This window comes from Octopus bimaculoides, chromosome 5 (genome assembly GCF_001194135.2).
Source record: "Octopus bimaculoides isolate UCB-OBI-ISO-001 chromosome 5, ASM119413v2, whole genome shotgun sequence".
In the NCBI taxonomy this organism is placed as follows: domain Eukaryota; kingdom Metazoa; phylum Mollusca; class Cephalopoda; order Octopoda; family Octopodidae; genus Octopus; species Octopus bimaculoides.
Window position 1 is genome coordinate 42,436,668 of NC_068985.1, and position 2,644 is coordinate 42,439,311.

The 2,644-nt window shown below is 37.2% G+C and overlaps 1 long non-coding RNA gene across 1 annotated transcript in view; it reads right to left on the minus strand.

The window, feature by feature from the left end:
- LOC106876070 (uncharacterized) overlaps positions 1 to 2,644 on the minus strand; it is a 9,668-nt gene continuing 7,024 nt past the window's right edge. The window contains exon 3 of the long non-coding RNA XR_001410194.2: positions 1 to 47. This is a non-coding gene — a long non-coding RNA (uncharacterized LOC106876070). The remainder of the gene's footprint in view (positions 48 to 2,644) is intronic.

Below are 2,644 nucleotides of genomic sequence, written 5' to 3' on the forward strand. Positions count from 1 at the left end.
CTGAGCCCAGTTTGTGTAAAAACACCAACGTCGCATCTCTGATGTGTCTGTAAAATAATACATTCATATATGAGTATATATATATGGAAAATAGAAGTCAAAACATGAGTATATATATATTTTTATTGATATTTAGCAGAAACAACAGAGTGACTCAAGGCTCGAGAGTTTCGTTTGATTAGTACTAATGCACGAAACTCCTGAGCCACTTTGTTGCTTCAGAGTGTGTGTGTGTGTGTGTGTGTGTGTGTGTGTGTGTGTGCCGCTCAAAATGCATACACATTTTAATACCTGATTATTCAATTAATTTTTAACTCTTTTTAGATTTAATTCATTAAAAATAATGACGGAAACTAGGAAAGCTTTCAACGAAGGAAATTTGTCCTAAAGTGCAACTGGAAGTTTGGACACGCAGTCGAAGTGCAAAATCAGTTTAGGAAAGAATTTCAAAAAAATCCTCCTACACGACTTATCATCCTTCGTATTAAAGATACGTTTGAAGCAAATGGAACTGTTAAGAATATCTACATTCACACTCTTGAAGACAGGCGTCAAAGAGCAAGAAAGGGTACGAGAAACGCATTGCCAGAGCTCAAGAAAATCTGCGCAACAAGAGTCGTAAGATAGGAATTTCAGAGTCATTAAATGTCCATCATATTTTGAAGCGCCGACATTGGAATAGCTACATTTCAAAAATAATAAGAACAGTCTATGCTCTCAATGAAGAGGACTCAGATCGAAGAGTGAAGTGTTACCAGTGGTAGTGGTAAGACGTGTAGAAGATGCACCACTTTCCAACATATATTGTTTAGAATGTTGAGGTTACATTTCAATTAAATGGCTTAATTAACTGCCATAATTACACCTACAGGGGGCCTGAGAGTCTGCTTCTTACGGTGGAACATGGTGTGGCTTGTCATCAAAAGGATTGACTCTATCATTTTATGGTATTGTGATTGGTTCCACTTACGTGAACTTGCTGTGGTAATGTAAGAGTCTACCATAATGAGATTTTGCCAAACAGGTAGATTGGACGAAAAGGTTCAGTAGAATGTCCCCTGCGTACACTGAACCTCATGCCACTAAATTTTCTTATGGGAATATTTAAAGATAAATCTTCTGGTACAAAACCGGTAACAGTAGACAAATTGTCTGTTGCCATTGAACGAAAATGCGTGCAAATACCGAACGAAATGTTTGTTGACGTTTATGTTCCACTGCTTTACGTTATCAGCAGGGCCTGGACCAGAGCGATCATCAGTTTGAAAACAGTCATTCATAAACAAATTAAATTCTGTTTGTAGATTCATTTAAATTTTGAAAACTGTAAATGTATTTTAATAATCACTGATTTATTGTAATTCAATGTGTGTATAAATGTTTTAGAAGAAAACAGTATCACAAAAGAGCAACAAGTCATTTTAAAAGAAATATAGTACTGGAATAATGCAGTTATCTCCACCCTGGTCCAAAATATAGCACTCATTTTTACCATCTCCTCTTCGTAAGAGAGACCAGCGCCAATGACTCTTTAAACGCTTCCAAGACTGTCCTGGGGAAATTTCGAACCTGCGTTCTCATTCCTAAGGTATTTTTCGATGATGTTGTTGTTGTTGTTATTATTATTGTTGCTATCAGTATTATTATTATTATTATTATTATTATTATTATTCAGGTCACTGCCTGAAATCAAACTCAGAATCTTGGGGTTAGCAGCCCGCGCTCTTAACCACTACGGGCATATGGCGTAGTGGTTAAAAGCGTGGGCTACTAACCCCGAGATTCTGAGTTCGATTCCAGGCAGTGACCTGAATAATAATAATAATAATAATAATAATAATAATAACAACAACAACAACAATAACAACATCGAAAAATACCTTATACCTTAGGAATGAGAACCCAGGTTCGAACTTTCCGCAAGACACCTGATGAAGGCTGGAGGGTATATCAGCCGAAACGTTGTGTCAACAACAAACAAGATGAGGACAAATATCCGTCAAATGTAAATAATGTAAATAACGTATATTTATATATATGTATACTATAAGGGGAGCAAAAGTGTACGTACGCCGCTATATGTATATATAAATATTTTTAAAAAATGGAACAAACACGCAATAGAGGCCAATAAAACATCCGGACAGATAGACGATACAAAAGCGGACAGGTAAAACAACAATTAGAGGGTCAGGGAAAAAAGGACGTTTCATTCGTGGCCTTCTTTCGCCAGTTAAGTTACCAGAGGTCCTTACAGTTTCGGGTCCGAAACTGTAAGGACATCTGGTAACGTGTCTCATTGTAAATGTCGCATTGTGAGAACTCTAAATTTACCTTATTGCAACCTCTTTGTTCCCCCACCTAACTGACGTTCTCCCTTCTTGTTACCTGCCCTCTCTGTTACGTAACTTTTACCTCTCTCTATCTTTCTTCTTGCCGCTTGTCTAACTGCTCGTTTTGGCTCTTGTTGTTATTGATAGGCTAATTCTATCATACCTTTTCCTCACTTTTCCCTTTCTCATGTTGACCATCGATCAGTTCACACGCTCTTAGTTCGTATCCCAACGTAAATCTCACACATACGCACAAGCACTCACACACGTACCCACACACACACACACATACATATATATATATACATATA